This window comes from Fundulus heteroclitus, chromosome 18, assembly GCF_011125445.2.
Source record: "Fundulus heteroclitus isolate FHET01 chromosome 18, MU-UCD_Fhet_4.1, whole genome shotgun sequence".
In the NCBI taxonomy this organism is placed as follows: Eukaryota; Metazoa; Chordata; class Actinopteri; order Cyprinodontiformes; family Fundulidae; genus Fundulus; species Fundulus heteroclitus.
In genome coordinates this window covers 27340205-27361471 of record NC_046378.1, presented here as the reverse complement: position 1 = coordinate 27361471, position 21267 = coordinate 27340205, and the positions used below count along the sequence as shown (strand labels likewise).

General features: G+C 38.6%; 1 protein-coding gene across 3 annotated transcripts in view; it reads left to right on the top strand.

The window, feature by feature from the left end:
• Window positions 1-21267, top strand: part of lrfn1 (leucine rich repeat and fibronectin type III domain containing 1) — a 208263-nt gene that overhangs the window by 154398 nt on the left and 32598 nt on the right. The window contains exon 1 of one of the 3 annotated variants that reach the window (XM_036149778.1): window positions 4104-4212. The exons of the other annotated variants lie outside the window; for them this stretch is intronic. The gene's annotated coding sequence lies outside the window, so the exon portion shown is untranslated. Of the gene's footprint in view, window positions 1-4103; window positions 4213-21267 lie in introns of those variants that run through there. 3 annotated transcript variants of the gene reach the window in all.

Below are 21267 nucleotides of genomic sequence, written 5' to 3'. Positions count from 1 at the left end.
ATCTCTCCTGGATTGAGTGGTGCTGTGATGCAAGAGGAGGTATGACATGTCACCTTGATTGTTTTTAGTTTTTGGGCACAAGTGAGAAACCGACCTTGGCAGTCACCTTCCTCTCAATGTGATAAAAGGCAAAGAAAAAGGAATGAGGAATGCTGCCATAAAAAAAAAAAAAATCTCTCTGAGAGATCCTCACCTATTTTTATCTGTACGTGTATGTAGTAGCAACACCCCCACATTAAAGCATGAAGTAATTATCCAGAGGCATTTATCGCAGATTTCTTTTTCTTTTTTTGGACACTAATCTCATCATGAGCAAAGGATTTACACGTTCTGTTTTGCACAGATGAATTTCAGTGCTTTATCAAAGCAGAATACATTTTTCACCATGCTACTCTTTTATACTTTGTTCTCTTATAGCTACAATGATGCAGTGAAATATTAATGACAGGACACACATTCATAGCTGTGGTATCGGAGGCTGTGTTTTTCCGCTGCCTCCGCTGCTGCTTATGTTTCTTTTCCTGTTGTTTTATAATCAGATCAGCGTTCATATCGTGCCCAAAGCTGCCAAGTGGAAAAAGGAGCGAGCTCAGTCAATGAGATTATGAATGTATGACAGCGTCTCTGGTGTGTTGAGAAATGCTTGCTCCTTTGCTTGAATATTGCGTGGAAGTACATTGTAAAGCCTACCAAATTATTTAGAAAAACCTCTCGTTGGTGGTTTGTTCAACTTGGGCCTTCTCACTTTGTTTGGAAAAAAGTGTGGTGCTGATACGTTGTGTCCACAGGATTAATATACATCAATATATGTCATACTTCAAAAAAGTGTCTGAAATTGTTTTTTCCACTTCGATTGAACGTATTTTATATAGAACATAGAAGTAAGCCTGGAGGTTTATGTGTATCTCTCAGATTGAGATTTATTTATTGAGAATGGTTATTTGAAACATATCAAGTAGGATTATGTTTCCTTTTATCTATTCCAATTCTGCCTTTTTGCACCATCATTTCTGCACATACAAATGGTTAAAATATTCTCCTGCACACTGTTTCGTTCTCCTGCATTGTTTACATTTACATTTCAATTGTTTAATTTTAAATCACTGCTGCACTTTATACTGTAATTTACAAGCTGTATGCAACGAAATTTCGTTCTGTATGCACTCTGTACATACAAAATGACAAATAAAGTTGTCTAAGTCTAAGTCTCTGTTAGTACTAATTGCTAAGTTTAAATCAATAGCTTTCAATATGACTTAATTAACCAACATAGTGTACATAATTAAATAAACACAAATACACAGACAATACACTCATAAAACAATATATACTTAAAAAACCAAGACAAACAAACAACAGTCCTTAGAAAGAGTCCACACAAATGGATATAGGAAAGCTGCTTCTGAAGGATATAATTTAAGGATCATTAAAAGAAAAAAACACTGGGAGTTACTAATTACACTGATCAAAAAAAATTAAATAAAGAAACAATTTGAAAACACATCAGATCTAAATTGGAAAAAGTCATGCTGGATATCCGTACTGACATGGAATGGGTAATGTGGTAGGAAAATCATTTGATGAATATTAAAATGATCAACCCACAGAGGGCTTAATTCAAAGCCCACAAGAAAGAGAAACTGAGAAACTGATGCAGCAAGCTAGTCCTATCAGCTGAAATGTAATTTCAGCAACTCAAAATGGTACCCTGTACTTTGTATGGACCCCACCTGCTTGCATGCATGCCTGAAAACGTCAAGGCATGCTCCTTAGATGACAGACTATGTCCAGGGATATCTTCAACTATATCCTGATCAGGGCATCACTGAGCTCTTGGACAGTCTGAGGTGCAACCTGCTGGCATCGGATGGACCTAAACATGATGTCCCAGAGATGGGACATCATGTTTCTGTTGGATTTAGGCCAGGGGAGCTTTGACGTCAGTCAGTGGTATCAATTACTTCATCTTCCAGGAACTGCCTCCATACTCATGCCACATGAGGCCGGGCATTATCGTCCACTAGGAGGAACCCAGGACTGACTGCACCAGAAAGGGTCTAACACTGGGTCTATGGATTTCATCCCTATACCTCATGGCAGTCTGTCATTGTTTATCCTGGACAGATTTGCACGTCCCTCGATGGTTATACCTCCCCAGACCAACACTGACCCTTTATTAAGCAAACCGATCATGCTGAACAATGTTGCAGGCAGCACAACCCTTTCAGGTCTGTCACATGAGCTCAGCGTGAACCTTCTCTCATTTGGGAAAAGAACAAGGCACCAGTGCCGAACCTGCCAATTCTGGTGTTCTCTGATAAATGCCAGTCGAGCTCCAAGGTGCCGGAAGATGAGCACAGGGCCCACTAGAGGACGTCGGATCCTCAGGCCACTTCCCTTTTTTTCTTTCTAATGGTCTGGTCAGATACATTCACACCAGTGGGCTGCTGGAAGTCACTTTGTAGGACTCCGGCAGTGTTCATCCTGTTCTTCCTAACACAATGGAGCAGATACAGTACCAGACCATGCAGATGGGTTAAGGTTCCTGCCTCCTGGAATGCTCTCCATGCTCTTGAAGCTGTGTTGGGAGACACAGCAGACACTCTGAAAATGGCACGTACTGATGTGCCATCCGGGTGGAGTTGGACTGCCTGCGCAACCTCCGTAGAGTCCAGGTATCATCTGATGCTATCAGTGGTGACACTGACCCTGGTCAGATGCAAACTACTGAGAAGCAGTCATAAAAAATCAGGAGGGGAAAGATGTTTGAGGTCTCCTTCTGTAAAACCTTTAACTGTTTTTGGGTCGTGCCACTGTTGCCCCTTTAGTGTACCTGGTGTTAATTGAATTAAGTCCTGAACAGCTGACTCTGATTAACAACCGTCGCTACTACTCAACTGACCGAATAAATAGTCCAGAAGTTTAACTTGACTTCATATTATACTCTGATTGAAAAGGGTTCCTTTAATTATTTTTGAGTAGTGCATTTCAAATTATGGATTGTATATATTTTAATGCCACTAAAGTTTATTTACTAATGATTTAATTGTGAAACACAACACACAACCAACAAAACAGATGAAATAAAAGATGCTAAAGTTAACCTGACTACAAACTACTCATTATAGGCTAAAGTTGAAGTTTTAATGAAAAACAACCTGCATGTTTAAAGTATCATCTAATTAGGATAAAAGTCTAACTAAACAAAGGTTTAATTGTCTCCCGGGAGTTTAAAAAGAGGGATTTTACAGCCTAGATTCGGAAAGCTAATGTTAATTTGACTCACAAAGGGGGGGAAAAAAAGAGGAGTCTAAGTTTCAAAACTACCTTTGATTTATCATCTTCAAGAGGGTGCCTACTTACTGTCAGTGGGTCGGAGGGAAAGAAGCGAAGTTGGCTTTTCTTCTCCGAAAGCGGTTCTTTCTGCCTTGAGGTTAATCAGAAACTGGAAGGCTCTCAGTTCCGGTTCAGTATGTTGGATGTCTTGGCAGTCGCTCTCTTTGGGTTTGGAACCGCTTGACTCAGAGAAGACAAAGAAAAAAAAAACCTGGAAAGGGAAATATTAGGTACCAGTGAGCATAGATACAAGGTGTGGAGGAAAAGTCATTACAAGAGGCTGGCCATCTCATAAGACAAATATACAACAGGGTGTCAACCACACATTTTCACATCAGCTGGCATTAATAATAGCTTAAACATACTTCACAAGATATAGTCACATGGTAACCGCAAAGTAGATATGGCATAGAGAGACAGACTTCACTTTCAACACTGAGATCTTGTCACCCTTCTAAAATAATACAGTACCTTTATCCATGACTTCCACCCTGTCAACAGACTATGATTAACAGTAAAATGTGTGGGTACGTCTTCACAGTCAAGGTTTCAAAAGGCATATTAACAAAAAATGTTTAAGGCAATATATTTAGTATTTGAATGTAGGACGTATCCCAGATATTTTAAACACTACCTGAATTTCTAAATTAGCAAAATAGGATCAGTCACATAGGATCAGCTGTTGTACATCAAAGGTCAGATTTGAGGTGGTTGTGTACACCACAGAAGGCTAATAGCCCATACTGTTGTGATTTTTGTCTTTCAGGAGTTTTTTGCGATAGAATCGGAGTCGTTGGCTTCGCCCTGACTCTCTGAGAGCTGCCTAATCAGGATGCTGATCATGAACCTGTGATGGGGACCAGGGCTTGATATTTGGTAAGTTTGTCTGAATATCTGCATAATAACAGTGAGCAGTTTTGCATCCACAGCGAGCCCAGGTAACTCACTGAGGGCGAGCAACATGGCTCCATCAGCAGATGTAAGTTGCACGACTATGTCAGGCAGTATGGGAACGTAATACTGAATGTAGAGAAAAAAATCCAGGTGCAAAAAGAAGTGGTTCAAATTATTGTTTCGGGAACCTAATGCAGGGGTCCAGTGATAATCATCAGCTTGATACATAGAAAGTGTATTAAGCTGTAATTACTGGGTGAGAAGAAATTCATAATTAATAGACGTTAATATTCTGGATTACAAATATTACAGGGATGTGCATAAGGAAGTGACTGGATTACATCTGGCTAAATAAAGTTGTTGATTTCTTCATAAATGTACATGCTTATCATACAATAAATGGTTGTTTATAGACTGGGTTACATAGGTTGGTTTTATTCGTATATGTCTGAAAAAGGTGCCGCGTTACCCTTTGAGTTATCAAACAATATACAGTTCCAGTGAGAACTATATTATTATGGGTAAGAGGACCATATTAGTTTTTTATTGATTTAATTCAGTTCTACTACTTTAAAAAATAACTTCAGTAAAATTAAAACAGGAGAACTGGTTGTGCAAATACGAATTTATTGTGCCTTTTTTTTCACCTCAAATGTCCACTTGGACCACATGTTTTTTTCTGGCCCTTCTACAAATCTTCAATATAGTTAAGATCATTCTAAAAGCCAAACTGTCTACTTTATTTGTTTCAAAATCAGGTTTTATGTTTGTTCGGGATGATTGCGCTGCGGAATCATATGATCATCTGATCTTGAAATTAATCTATAAGGCATTTGTTATAACTCTAGCAAATTCTAACAAGAAGAGCAGTCAAACATAGCTCCAAAAACTGTCATCAAGGTATAACTCGTTAAGGAATATCCATCCATCCATTACCCATACCCACATTTTCTTGCAGCGTTGCGAGTGCACCAGTGCCTATCTCCAGTCACGGTGTGAAAAGGGCAGAACACTCTGAATATCATGTTGAATTCAAGCTTGAGAACCAAATTACTGTTTACACAATACAATCAAGGAGGATTAACCAATTGTCCACCAAGAAAATGGCTTAAATAAATCGAAAACACCTAATTCATTAATTAGGAGATTCATACCCATGATGACCATATGTAACATATTGAATTTCATAACATTGCTTGTCAACACCTTGTTTGTACAGAGGATATTTATTGTGCTGAGATTTTTTGACAATTCATGTCCCTTCTACACATCGTTGTAAGCGGAGAGAAAGAAAAACACGCTCTAAAGTGGAAACGATGCAGTCTAACAGCAAAGCAATCCCTAAATCTTTGGGATTTTGATCTAGTAGCTGCTCATGAAGTCATATCAACTTGGCAGCTACTCATCTGATTTGTAGTGATAGATTGCAGCTTTAAAAGATTTGCATCCTACTGTGCGAGATTTTAAATATGCAAAGATTAAGGGATCTTCTTGCAAGCACGCTAACAATGTCCAACAATATGGGATGTGAGCATGCTATATATGGACTGAAAGATATCACAACATGGCAGTGTTTTCATCCTTTCATATAGTCCCTAAACCTTACGCTGAAATCAATATTAATGATAAAAAAAATTGTACAATTATAAAAATCTCATTATAATACATTGAGCTGACCAATGGTGAGTTTAAGAGACAAGATTGGATCGTAGCAATGTTTGGGGGAAAACAAAGAATCTACGTGTTATTTAAAACAGATTTTTTTATATATATATAAATAATTAACTGTAGTTTCAATTATTTCTAATCACTGAAGAAATTACACAGTGATAGCCTGATCAGTCAAATCATTTTTGTTATTTTTCTTTTAGCAACAGATTATCAAATGCAATCCATACTTGTATCCTCAGCCGCTAATAGTTAGATGTTTAAGGTATTTTCCATGAACTTAAAGAATAATATTGTGTTTGTTACTTGGTCATAGTTTATTTATTTTTTACTACTGTGCACCTTACATTCTACCACACTAAGGATTTAAAAGTTTCTTGTTCTGCAACTAAGTGTTGCCAGCCAGCCTAAGCTGTCACGAATAGCCAACTCTGTCAACACAATAGCGCAACATAGGAAACAGTTTCTTTTTAACATCAAAATAGGAACCTCAAACACATATTCAACTGAGTGTCAAGACACAAATCACACATTTTCCCATAAGAATAGCTTAGACTTCACAAGACAAAGTCACGTGGGTACTGCTAGTAGATAGTGCTTTTACAAACAGGCTGCACTTCAAACATTGAGATCTTGTTACAGCCTTAGAAAATACTGTATCATTAACCACAATATCCATCCTGTTAAATGACTGAAAAGCTTTTTGTGTTGACATTATCAACTCTAAACTAGGTATTTTGCCTGGTCCAATCCATATGTGGTTACAACGAGCTCCCATCTAAACTTGCTGCGTAACTGACTCTGTCTTAGATAGGCCATAAAATGCTCTGAAGTAGCAAAAAATAGCAGCAGCACTACATAAACTCTGTTATATGTGGTACAGTATAGTACTAAACTATAAATTAATACTCTGTGCACAGTAGAATAAAGTTAATGATCCTCGCGGTCTTTTTGGAGAGCAGTCAGCTAAGAATAATTGTATGCATGTGGAGTACAGAAACTACCTGGATAGTGTCTGTCTGCTATCCCTGGACCAGGTTTTGCAGCATGGAAATGTCATTGTGCAATGCCAGGGTGCTATATCCGATCCACTTTGCTTCCGGTAACTTTGCATTGCTCAGTGCATTTTTTATTTATTTTTTTTATTGACGGTGTGGCTGATTCCCCGAGGTGAAATGGGGTAAGGAATTGAGATGTGATGGTCTGTGTACCTCTGACCCTCTGTGGTCTGAACCTCTGCGGTATAATCGGTCAGGGGTTGAAATTGCACAGTACTGAGAACAGAAAACTATGATGGCTGCCACTTGTCCTCTTACGGTTCAAAGGGAAAGCCAGGGCAAAGCTAATTACCCAGCTTGTGTAACAGCATTGAGCACAACTACTCTTCCCCCCTCCTCCTCCTCATTGTATGCCTAATGAGCAGCATTTACGGCATCCCGCATAACTCTGCATATTTTGACATCCTGCTGTTTGTGTGTCCCAAAAAAATATTCATTCCCACCATTGAGTCTTTTATTTTTTTCTGATAAATTAAATTCATCCTTTGCCGACGGAATAAGGCAACTCTGCTTTGTGTGCCCATATGTATTCTCTGGCCATTTGCCCAGCTGCTCTTTTAAGTGTTGTTTAATCCTACTTGTCAAGTTTGAGGGCAATAAGAGGGCCGGTGAACAGCTTCTCCACCAGCTTATCTTTCCTTGCGCACATTTATGCTACTGCAAACCGAAGAAATGCGGTTCTGTATGCATGCTCTGAATATTATTTTTAATAACAGATTGTAAGAAGAGCAAGGATGGGGGGTCAAGGTAATATCTTAAGATTCAAGTGCGCATCCATCTTCTCCTCCCCGCCCCTTTCTCGTGTCTTGGGGTCTGCTTCTCTTGTCAAAGCAATCTGAATCTTGCAGTCAACTCTCTCCTGGAATACCAAGTGCTGAGATCAGTGACAGGGGGTGTGGAGTGGCGGCTCAGGGATATTCTTGAGGCTTTAGAAGAAGATATCATCTCTGCACCTGATACTTGTTACAGCGCCTCTAATCATCCAAAGAAATTAAGCTACACACCCGGGCGTTTGTCGCCTCTTAGAAAAACATCTTTGTGGAATCTAAATGGAATATTTGGTAAAATGAGACACACCTGCACGCACGCAAAGCACAAGTCAGATGCAACAGACGCCTAGCTCCAGGGGAGTTGTGCTCACCGCCTTGCAGCGTTCTCTGCTTTTCTTCTGAGTCAAATCGCTTTTTTATTTGTGCAGATGCTCTCAGGGTTGGCAAACACATTGAACACTAAGTCACTTGAACATCCATATCTTGACAGGTAGCTAATTCACTGACTATTGATTTCCTCGTATGTCATATTCTTTTTGCAATCTTTGTTATACGGGGGCACGCAAGGGAGGGAGGGGACATTGTTTGAGCCTCTCTGCACATGTGTCTGTCTTCGAGCTCTCTGGTTTGCACATTAAAAACTCAAAGCCTTGCCTAATGACTCATGGAGGTGCAACTTTATCCCATAAGTATCCTCATTAGTTACAAGGCCCCATAACTGAGTTTATAAATCCATTTACGTTCATGGCCAAGAATAACACAGTAAATGTTTGAGAGCACAAACAAGCCTCCATCCTGGAGCAGGAAAAGAAAGGAATATGTGATCCGTACAGACATGTCCAAATCCTGTAGTTTATTCGTTCTGAAGATAAGGTGGATTACAATTTGATTTAAATGTTAACTGCAGGGCTTGAATACAAAAAAAAAAAAAAAAAAAAAAAAAAAACAAGGTAAGAGGGCAATAGTAGATATTTTTGTCCACTAGCGGCTGACTTTCATACATTTCCTGTTATATGTCTCTGCAGAAATCAGTGGGGCATCACAAATTGTAGAGCAGGAAAGATTCAGGTCTCTCAGACCCGGCAGTAGCCGCTCAAATTAGACTCGGTTCAGCAAAACAGACAGAAGCATGCTCAAGTGTGTCTCGGGTGGTTTTCGTGTGAAAGCCTCACTGAGATTCAGATGCTGGCATATTTGTTGGGACCCTTGGTAAAAATAATAATAAAAAAAGCCTTAAAAACATAAAATCTCTCCCACAGAATTTCTTTTGAAAAAGCCTACCATTAATTTGTGAATATTTATTCAATATAAAAATAAATCCCATATTAAGAAATAATATGGAGAGAGGGGAGTCTGAGACTCCTTAGAAAGACTGATACCCCTGCGACCTGCCCCCGGATAAGCGGAAGAAGATGGATGGATCGATCAATTAAAAAATGAATATTTTTCTATCTAATTACTACTGGAACAATTGTAGGTAACCCTAACAATCTCTTTAAAATAAATGCAACTAAAATGCATTCTTTAATTTTTTTCTGTATGGCACTTTAATTCCAACTTTACATTACCAGACATTATTTGCTGATTCCCTTAGGTATAAACATGGCATAACATGTAAATCTATTTCTTTTAATAACTAGGCTGGATGGGAATCCTTTTTTGAGTAGGGCGGTAAGAGACTTAAGAAAAATCGAATCACTAATTTCTAACTACAGCAAAAATTCCCTTTGAGTCACCAAGTATAATTACCAATAGACACTACTGATGCCAACCAGTTGTTTGGGAGAGACGTTCTGCCACCCCAAACCTAAACATGGGGAGTTTGCTAAACGCTGCTGTGACTTTAACTGGAATCGTGCACTTTGGTCAGTGGGGATGAAGATTGAGCTTTTCAGCAACAAATAGCCTAAGTGGGTTAGGCATTAAACAAAGGATGTAGAAAACCTCTTCATTGCCACAATTAAACACAGAGGAGGATCTGTAGGCTTATTTTCTCGTCAAAACGCCCAGGGAACCTTGTTAAAGGGCATGGCATCATGGCCTCTATGAAATACCAGGACAGTTTAATAAAATCTACAGGCCCTGTCCATCCATCCATCCATCCATCCATCCATCCATCCATCCATCCATCCATCCATCCATCCATCCATCCATCCATCCGTCCGTCCATCCATCCAGTTTCATTGGGAAACTGCTGCATATACCCAAGGCCTTCACAGTCCCCAGATGTAAGTATTATAGAAATCCTATAGGGCAAGCTAAAGAAAAGGGAAATTATACAATGCCCAAAGATTTCTGCCAAAGATTTTCATAGTTGGCCCTTTTTATCTTTTACATCCTACCTCTCACTGTATACCATAATACAGACCAGCAAAGAGAGTTTGGATGATCTAGAGCAGGGGTCTCACATTCCTGTCCTCGAAGGTTAGTGTCCAACTTTTAGATGCATCCTTGATCTACTGCATCTGAATACAATGATAGCATGCAGCCATGTTCTACAGACCACTTGCTAATGATCTGATTATTTGATTCAGGTGTGATGAAGCAGAAACATCTAAAAGTTGCCCTTGCCCATTAGCCCTTGAGGACTGGAGTTTAAGACCTTTTATCTGATCAAGATCGAGATGCCGAAACTATCAATTATCCCTCTGTGTGCTCCACTATTGGAAATGTAACATAACATTAAGGCAAAAAGGCTCAAATAGAGCCCAGGTACCATCAACTGTGCTCACCAGGATTCTGTTTAAAAAAAACAACACTTTCTTAACTGGAGATTTGTTTCTCAACTGCGTGAATAAACCTGATTTAAAGTTTGTATCATTCTTAACAAATATATTGTGGCCTATGCTGCTGCAATAAAAACATTCATTTATTTTAAACACTTCTGACACATTTTCATCACAAATGCCAACAAATTTGTCTGCGTCTGCATGCTAACTTTTTTTTTAATGACTTAATGGCTTCTATTAATGAAACATGCTTGGAAAACAAAACAGAATTTTTTTAACAACTTGGAAATAATCTGCAGTTTAACCAAAAGAGGTATGATTCATAATTATGCACCATGTCTCGAGGGAGAAGCTTCTACTGCTTCCTCTTCATAAAGCCACGACGGTACAAACGGAGTGTTCTCACTTTCAACATCAATGTGAGCATCTGGACATCGTTCTTGCGCTTTCTTCCCTCTGCTGTGCACCGTAAGTGGCCCATGATGCAACACTGCTAGTATCTGTGTCCATCTGTGCATTTCTCTGAGCGACGCCATGACAGGGTCCATCTTCCTTTCGTATAATTTACCAGCGGATGCAGCATATGGGAGCAGACCGCATGATAGTAGCAGGCGATAGCTGGTTAGGAGCCACAGTTCCTCATTGTCTACCATCCTGCAGAAAGAGTGGGAGCCCCTAAAGAGACCTGGCATAGTCTCTGCTTCCATCTGCCTGCATGCCTCGCAGTGGAGCCCAGCTCGCACCACTTGAGATTATGCTCACGTCCAAGTTGTTACTGTAATTTGCATTGGCTCATAGGCAGGGGAGAGTGAGGAGGTGGAGGAGCTGCACATGAGGCAGGGATCTTATAAGTGGTCCTGGCAGCACAATGAGCCTGCATGGGTGTACTATTATGGACAAGTAGCATGGGCAGAGCTATATTAAAGTGCAATAATGGGATTGTGCAGGTTGTCCTGCTGTCTAAGATTATGGTTTGTGTTGGTGCATGAGGTAAATTATAGAAGTGTACAATTGAAAACCATCAGTCACATTCAGTATCGGTATTGCAAGCTTTACAGCTGGATTATTCTCAGTTCGTTTCTTCTTCCAGCCCTTGAAGAGTCACAGTAGCCATACAAACACAGGTGCATTAATGGAAATGAGAATATGATTGATAAGGTACTTTAATTTCAATACTTTAGTTTAAAAGGAGAAACTCGTGTAGATTTATTGTGCAAAACATTTTCTATCGTTAATTCTGATGGTTTTCACATATAGGGATGTCAACCTCCTAAGATGTATGCTCACTGATAAAGTATATGTAATCCTTTTGAACTAATATACTGGATCAACGCAGCATGGCATGGAGGTAATCAGCCTGTGACTCTGCTCAGGTGCTAAGGAAGCCCAGGTTGCTTTGATTGCACCATAAAGCTCGTTGTATTGTTTGGTCTTTTGTCTCACATCTTGTTTCTGACAATGCCTCATAGATTCGCTACGTGGTTCAGATCAGACAACTTTGCTGTGTCATTCAAACACCGTGATACCATGGTCATAGTCATAAAGCTTGTCAGCAGAGGGAAGAAAGACATACTCTAAAGTTAAGTGGTTGATGGCTTCACTAACTTCAAACGTGATAATACACAGTGGACCAACACCAGCATATGGCATGGCTTCACTGAATGTAGAAACTTCACATTGTACTTTACTTCAAGCAGCTTGGGTTCTGAGTCGCTCCACTCTTTCTCCAGACTCTGGGACCTTGATTTGCAAATGAAGTCCAGAAGTTACTTTCATTCGGAAATAGGTAGTTGTACCACTGAGCAGCAGCCTAGTCCTTTTCCTTTGTAGCCAATGTGAGAAGCTACTGATGCTGTCTGTGGTTCAGCAGCGGGTTAAAATGAAGAGACTGACAGTCATGGCCTATGTCCTGGGTGCATGTGTGGCAGCTCTTAAAGAAGAGCTCTTGAGAAGCAGCTTACCCCTCATATGTCTAAGATTACTACCATTAGCAAGATATAAAATCTTCAATAACCTTCTGGGTTTTTGCAGGGAAAAACTAAAAATGTATACGCAAACTCAGTAGGTAAATTATTGTAAATAGCGTCTGCTATAGGTAACCACCAAAGACTAATGTGTTCCTCCAGAGAAACGGTTTTTAGTCTCATATAAATATATTATATAGATTTTTTTGTTGTTATTTTGGGGTTTTTATCTACACAAAAAATTCCACCTGTTAGTTTGGTAAATACCCTTTTGCTCAGGTTTCAAACCCTTGATGAATTAGTAAGCCAACACTTTTGATTTCCAGTCTTGTAATGGAGGTGGGCCAAGCAGACACCTCCTCCAATAGCCGCATATCACATATGGCATGTCTAAACTTTTTTTAAATTATGCAATGGTACTTTACCCTTTTGACTACATCTTCACTTCCATTTCACTTGCGGTTTTAAACCCTCTACATGTTGCCATGGAAGCTCAGTTACAGTGTGGAAATTACAAAACAACAGTTACAATGACAAACAAATATTGCTTCCCTTAGAGATAAGGAAATAAATACCTAGTATTTAAATAGATTTGTAATGTTATATAGTTGTATTTGCTTCTTAACTTTGTTATTATGAGACAACCTGTTAATGATGCTTACATTAAACTAGTGGTATAACTAATGGTGGCATTAATATGTTGTATTATTATTATTATTAGTATTATTATTATTATTATTATTATTATTATTATTATTATTGATTACTCCCTCCAAGCAAGCAGTCATCCCATTCCTTCATGCGTAGTGAACCATTTTGCTTCACAATCCTTAAGGCAATTAATGCAGCTTCTGAACCTTTTTCCACTAGGCTTTTTCCTTCCATTTAACTTTCTTTTAAGATTCTTTAATCCAGTTCTCTGCAAACAGCTAGTTCATTTAGCAATGATCATTTGTGGTTTATCTTAGGTGAAGGATGTCATTAACTGTCCACTCGACAACTATTACATTTTTATTGGTCTTATATAATATTCAGATATTCTAAAAAAATATATTTTGGTTTTTCATTAGCTGTAAGCCATAATAATCAACTTTAATTAAAAATATCCGTCCAGCCATCCATCCATTGTCTATATCACTTATCCGTGCAGAATGATTGGGGGTGGGGGGGGGGGGGGGGCTGGTGCCCGTCTCAAGTGGTCATTGGGCGAGAATGGGGGGGGAGGGGTACACCCTAGACAGATCCAATGAAAAAAGTAACATCACTGAAATATTATCACTCTTTGTGTGATGAATTTACATAATCCACGTTTTCATTTTGAAATGTAATTATTGAAATACCTCAATTTTTCAAGGGGAATCTGGTTGATTGCAATGTATCTTTAAATACTTGCCACCCCGTGGTCCAGTTAGCAAACATTTACCCTGTTATTCTGTCAAGCGAAGATCTTACACAAGCATACAAAACACACAAATAACAAAAAGGGAAAAAATTGGTACACAGGATCAAACATAAAGATAAGAACAAACAACGTGCAGAACTGTCTTCTCTTTTTGTGATTGCAGTTCAAAGCTGAAACATTATCATAAAATCTCATTAGGAAATTCATTAAAATTCTAGGCAGCTTTGTTTGCACCATCTTCCTAACTGAATTTGTTTTGGCTTTTGAACATGGTAGCAGCATTTATTTGAGAGAAAGACTGGGTGTGTTTGAAAAATAAAATAAAATAGGCAAAAACTTCCTGTTGTATAACTTAGAAGTGAAGTCAGAGGGAGAAAAAAAACCCTTTTAGCTCAGAATGTTTTCTAATGTCCCCATTTTTCAGCCTTAATTTGTTTCCAACTTGATAGCTTTTGGACTGCAATTCGGTTCGTCGGCTAATGTATCAAATTCACTAATTAACTAAAGGCAGAAAATAAAGCGCAACTGCTGATAAGGCAACCTCAATCAAATAGGTTGTGAACTCATTATTTATAGCAAAGCTAGAACAACAGTGACTAGTAATAAACGTCCTGTAGCTGGTGGCAAAGTCACTACATGTGCAGTACTTAATGCCTTTTATCCTTAACAATTGTTTCCATCAATAGCCCTTTTTTTGTTAGACTACAGTTATTAAGTTAAATTGAATCTATCACCGTGGCTATTACTGGGGTTTTAATGCCAGATTAGTTTTATTAACTTTCATTTATGCTGCAAAGTTAGTAAAACATCAGCGTTTCTACAAAGCCGCTAATCTATTTTGTGTAACTGTGGCCTTTTTCATTATTGAAGGAAACTGCCCTATACGGCATTCATCCATATTCATTTTACACAAAGCCATTAAAAAATGGAATATTGATAAAAGATAATTATGTGACTGATGCGAGAGAGAGAGAGAGAGAGAGAGAGAGAGAGAGAGAGAGAGAAAGAAAGGGAAAGAGAGAGCTAAATATGTCGTTGACTCTCAAATACTAGGCCTGATAGGTTTGTGATTAGGGACTCGCCAAGTGTAGCACAAGCTTTTCTTCAGTCCCTCTAAATATTTCATTCCCATAATTGCCAGTTATACTGATATGTCATGGATTAAATAAATTGACCCCATTTCCCTGAGAAATGTAATTGGAGCCAGAAATGTCATATAAAGATGTAATTGGGCCAGATGATAATGCACATCCCATCCGTTCCGATTCCAGCAGAGTCTGATATTGTTGTCTCACCTCTGAGATAGGCACATGCTGAGCAGATAAAGATGTGATCAGGGCAACTGGGCTTTGTTGTATCCAAAAGTAGTGGGTTAATATTAGAAAAAAAAAAATAAGCTAAGGTTTGGAAAGTGCTACAAACAGACAAAAATCACAAAGACAAACAGGGAATCAGCCAACTACATAGCAGCAACTCATTCCATTTAAGCATCTAAATGCGGTAAAGAAAATGTGGTGAGGTTGAAAGCGATCATTGGAATCAGGGGGACGGAGATTTAAGGGACGTTTAAGGGACTTTGGCTGTTTGTGCCAGACGAGCTGGGCTGAGTATTTCGAAACGTACTGATTCACTGGGATTTTCAAAAACGACCAGTTCTTGGATTTACAGGGAAGGATCACAAAAAAAAAACAGAAAATGTCCAGGCAGCCATGTGTAAGAAATTACCTTGTTGATGTCAGAGCTCAGAGTAGTATAGGCACACTGGTTCAAGATAAAGATGAAATGAGAACTCAAATAACTTTTTTCCAACCAATGTATGCAGAGTACCCTCTTTGAATGCACAAAACAGCGCAACACCACACAAGATACAATTTCTGTCAACAAAGAACAGGATCCTGAAGCATTTGTTCACCAAAATAAGTCCATAACAGATCTGATAAACAATAACTAAATCTAAGCATAGATTGGATGAAATCGTGGATTCATCCTGCCTTATATTCTTTGTACAGGCTTGCAGTGGCGGTCTAATAGTGAGGGCCCACTCTTTAGGCTACTTAGTATCAGATGAGCATGGTTTAAATGCCACCACCTACCTGAATGTTTTCCATTTCTGTCCTTTTGTGACTTCAGTACACCTCTCTCCTTATAGCTGCCTCCAGCAGGATACTGCACCCTGTTACAAAGCTCAGAACACCTCAAACTGGTTTCCCAGACATGACAATTAATTATCCATACTCCAGTAGCATCGATAGTCAACAGATTTCAACCCAATGGAACTCCTTTGGTGTTTGGTGGGATCGAAGATATGCAACATCAATGTGGGACTCAAAGCTATTCAGCAAATCTGTGATCCTATCATGTCAAAATAGATCAAAATGTTTGAGCAATATTTCTGATACCTTGTTAAATCTGTGCCAGTTAGAAGGAAAGCCTATCTAAAGGCAAAAGAAGGTCAAACTTGGTACTAAACCTTCCATAATTCTTCACTTTCCTTACCATCTTTACTATCGTCCCCATCCAGCGTGAGTGTTGTTTTGTGACATAAAACAGAAAATGCTCTGTCAGAACTGTTGGTCCCCTGCTCACCTCCGTCTGCTCAGCTTTCCTTGGGTTGTTATCTTTTCAAAGATCCCAAGTTTTGCAAAATGATGACAAGTGAAACCTGCAGACTTAAAGATGGCAGGTGTCAAAATGTTTCTGTTTTCGTCCCCCTGGAGGAAAAATGTTATAGTACTCGTCATATTAACCCATTTGTGGATTCTCTGCAGTTTTCTGTAAAATCTAAAAAAAAAAAAAACATACAACACTGTGCTGCAGTTAAAAAACCTACAAAAAATAAACGAGAGAAGAGAAATGTTTTCCATAGAGAATAAAAAAACAGAACAAAAAAAATAACTTCTATTTCTTGTTCAAAATGATATTCAACACATATGTAGGTTTAAAGGATAAGGAGGAGATTTTTGGGGTGTTTTTTTTACTAACCTGCTTCTTAATCAGACCTCCTGGGAATAAACAGCACAATGCTGCGAGTATATTTCTCTAAAATCTGTGTCTCTGCAACACAAAGGGAATTAGGCCACTGTGCGTTAACTTCAGTCGCTCTTTCTAGCTTTTAACTTTAACTGCTTGTGGAAACATTAGTATTAGCAGAAAACGCATTTAGAGTTGGAGATTAGAAATACAACTGTTAAGCATTTGTAAAAAGGCAAGCAGAGCAGTGTTTTGATTAACTTCTTAAATGTTTAACAAAACACAGAAGAAAAGCTAAGAGAGAATCCGAAGCTTTAACAAACATTTATCTGATAGAGGAAAACGACTTCACTGTAACGTTTGTGTCTCCCCTTGCTTAGTTGTTTCACCTTAGCATTTCTAGCTGCAGTGAAAATATCATAGATGTTTTCAGCCTCAATTATACGTAGATGAGCAGGGATCAACCTTTTGCGGTTCTAGTTTCTAAGCTCTGAACTGCCCATTTTGAACTTGGCTCACTCAAGCTTCAAGCAGTGGCACCTCCAGAAATGTTACATGGGGGGGGGGGGGGGGGGGCAGAAGGGGCCACCTAAACTCTTGGGGTGGCACACTGAAGCTAAAAGCCATAATTTCAGGATTTTATTCTATTGATGTAGTAAACCTGCCTATATAAAACTATCAGAACGACTTAAGTAAATGCCTACTAACATCTTTTGGTTTATTGTTTATTGATTTTTAATGTTCCTAATGATCTAATATGAATAGAGCAGTAACGGTACATTTTGAGTACAATTTGTAGTACAATGTTTCTTTTGTGTAATTATAATAGGAATAAGGTATATTTATTACATAATTTATAAATTTATTGAAAAACACAATATTACTAGAGGAAAGTAGATACTGGCAGATACAAATAAAAGCATGATACAGGGTCAAGAAGAGCGGGTGCCTTGCTGGCCGTGCATCATGGGATGAAATGCTAAACTGACGCTACTACACTTTACACTGGCCAGTGGGGTGGCCAGGACATGGCATTGTGGGGGCATTGCCACCCCTGGCCACCCCCTGGTGGCGCAACTGGCTTCAGGTTGATTGGATTTAACGTGTTTTTGTATTTTGGCTTTGTCTTTTTAATGCTTGAGTTTATGTGATTGTTTCCAGATATGTGTGCATTTTTTGGCTTTAAACTACTATTTCATTTGGACAGTTTCTGTAGTTTGTGTTTCACCAGTTTGTGTGTTTCTTGAATGTGCTAATACTTTTACTTTACATATTACGTTCCCCCTGCAGATTGTCCACATACCAATACTCACCTGGGACTCTCCCAGGTTTTCTGGTTCTTGTTTAGTTTTTCTTTTGTGTTACCTTCCCGTTTGTCTGCTTATGAGTCATTCACCAATAAATATCAACCATTCCACCATTTTGAGTCTTCAGTGTCCACAAATTATCACAGTCTGTCTGTAAGACTAGTACTGATATACTAATATATAGATTAATGACGATACATTTGAAGTAAATCCCAGTTTACAGGGGTTTCCTTTTATTTGTCTCACAAAGCCTCTCTGGCACTTTATGGTTTTACTTTGGATGATGCAGATGATATACTGCTCAAGATTTGCATATCTTTAGCCTGGTCAGTGCGTCTGGGATGATGAGCTTCACAGGGAGGTCACTTGTTTACTTTCTTACTTTGAGACCACAAAGTACATCCATTCAACTCTTATTTTCTGCATTACATAAAAAAGTGCTGGGGAAAAATACCAACATTTCATCAATTCTTCGTGCTGCACAAAATAAAAGGAAATCAAGGTAAGGATGGTGCAAACATTCAAATAAACAGATACACAAGTAAATATGCAAAACCAGTATTTATGCTTGCATGAAAGCAAGCAAACATTTCAAGTGATATATATTTTTTTTTTTTCAGTGGAAAGATAAGCGCAGATGTAGCAGCTGGCTCATAACGACTGAAGGCCAGCACTTTGATTCATTCCCTTTCTAAAAGTCAATTGCACATAAATTAAAACTTGATGAGAATTTCCTTAGTTACTGTCACTTTGAATGATTGAACATTGCAATGTACTTTATTCAATAAAGAAACAGTATTACTAAAGTCTTCAGTGTATGTTTGACAGACATTCGGCTCAAAAGTGCTTTGGCTTTGCACCCAAGTGTGTCAAATTAAAGCTGTGCTGTCCATGGGTATGCATGTTTTAAGCTTGCTCTAAGGCTATAACATACACCCACAGGTATTGGAGCCTTTCAAGACTTCAGAATACGGTCCTCCATATCAATTAGAGCTGTATAAATTCCCATTATTGCATCCACTTTATATAAAAGATTTATTCAAGTGAATTCTGTTAGCAATAAATCTCAATTGTTTTTTGTTAATTAAATGATACTCTGGTCAGGAAGGAGAAACTCCGTGTTATTTGAAAATGATAAATGAGGTCATTTAATCTTGAGGGTCTGGTTGAGAAGAACACAAAAACGCTTCGAGCTTCACGACAAGCTTAAAGTTTTAAGACTGACATCATGATGTGCTTAACAGGTCCAATAACTCAAAACGTTAGTTTGTAGAGTTTAGTAGTGTTAGTGTATTCATCTGCTAATAAGCACCAAGCATACAATAGCACATAGCTTAGGAAATGTAACAGTGGCAAGAGAAAAGCTAAAAGAAAATTAAATAATAAGGCAAACTTCTAACTGGATGAAGAGTGTCATATTGTCTTCAGAATCTAATTGACCATTTTGAAGGCTCTTGTATCCAGAAAAGTTGGAATACCATGTTTCACCCTCAAGGCAATCGTGACCATACTGGGCCCTTAATTTTCAGGATATAGTTTTTTAATACATCAGTGCTGCCTTGTTAGCAACATAGGCACAATGCTACCTAACTGCTGTTACATCTGCACTACAATTTTTATTAAAGAAATTGCAGAATTTCCCCGTGAAGCTTAACAGTTTCTGCACATCCATCAGTTTCAACCTTGCTGTTGGAAGGTCAGCTATCAGAATTTCCTTATCATCAGCATCAGAAGATGTGTGATAACACATCCATATGAGTGCCAGTAGAAGGAATTGTGCACACAAAATACACAAATCTGTTAGTTATTTGACTGATTGATTAGCTGAACACACTTTGAAGCCTCAAGAGGTTTTTGATTAGTGGTGTTATGATTGTGGAAAATTATATTTATAAAATACATAAGCAGCTACTTGTGCTTTTTCCTGTTATCCCTGCCTCCTCTTTGCTGAACACAGTGTTAGGATTTCTCTTTGACAGTGTAATAACTTCATTTTGCATTCAAATTAAACCCTGAGAAACTAACATCTTCCCTTGAACTCCTTGTTTGTGCAATTTGGAGATGTGTCAACCTCTCCCCAGCTGTAATCCCTGTTCCACCGGAGGTCAAAAGCAGCCTCAAATTGCAAAACTGTTACAATAAATTTGATTAATTGAAGCTTTAGCAGTCAGGACTGTAGCATAATTGGGTTATATCCTGGGCAGAATGCCAACATTGCCAATTCCCCCTCACATTATCTCATGAACAACCCACCCTGGTTTGTGCATGCCACATACAGTGATAAGCAACAACTATTGCTATTAAGCTTCCCCACACATCACGTAGGACCCATGGAAGCTGCCAATACATAAACAATTTAAATAAAATCATCACGATCCCACTACGGTTTTGTGCATGCTAAAAACAAGCTTCAGCATCCTGAATTGGAAATGTATTTCCTTTTTGAGCATCCCAGAAAACATCTCCCAAATCCCTGCAGAGACCATTCATCTTCTTTCTGATTTTTTAATGTCATGGTGCTCACTTAATCTGTTGTTAAAAAGGCGGTTGGGGTTAGTAAGATTTATACTCATCCATTCAACAGATACAATTTGGTTTTGCAGTCAGAGTAAGCAAGGAACTGAAATTACCATGTTTAAATCCTGGCTTTTGGTGCAAAATTCAGTAGCTCTGGATGATGTAAAAATCACTGATGTACATTATTCATTATATGATGGGGTGCTGAATAATAAACTAGTCATAAGGAAAACCAGCCTCACTACAGAAAACAGTTTATATTAATGATAGATCTGTGCTGGAGCGCCTTGTTATACAATTAATACCCTGCATTTTTTAGCAGGAAAAGTTTTTAGTTCACACACTTAATAAATGTTCTCTCCAGGGTGTAAATCAGGCACTTGCTCACGTTAGTTGGAGCACTGAAGCACATAAGAGGCATATAGAGCAGGGTACATAGGACCCAGGCGCTATAGGAGCCTTGACAAAAGGATTTGAAACTGATTTGTGAATTCCTGTGATGTGGAAGCACAAAGTGGCACCAACAAAAAAAAAAAATTCTGAAGATTTATTCAGTCTGTCTAAAATTCTGTGGAGGTCTCTGCTAATTAACCTGTGAATAAGAATAAAGGAGCAAGTCAGTGGATGAAATGATGAGGTCAGAGGACAAGAA